The sequence below is a fragment of the Odontomachus brunneus genome, unplaced genomic scaffold, assembly GCF_010583005.1.
Source record: "Odontomachus brunneus isolate Ranch 3 - 2012 unplaced genomic scaffold, Obru_v1 Obru_scaffold_146, whole genome shotgun sequence".
Lineage (NCBI taxonomy): Eukaryota > Metazoa > Arthropoda > Insecta > Hymenoptera > Formicidae > Odontomachus > Odontomachus brunneus.
In genome coordinates, this window is record NW_022639596.1 from 420,934 (window position 1) to 421,138 (window position 205).

The following is a 205-nucleotide window of genomic DNA, read 5'->3' on the forward strand; positions in this document are numbered from 1 at the left end:
AAGCAGAAAGTGATACAATCTAAGGGTGCGTTCAAATTCCCTACCCGGGTGCACTCTATTACTAGAAACACTATAGTATATGTTACATATACTATAGCACTTCTAGTATTAGAGTGCACCCTGGTAGGGAATCTGAACGTACCCTAACATGGCGACGTCTAGTGAGAAAAGTGATGTCATAGAAAAAATATAGGAATATAAAGGA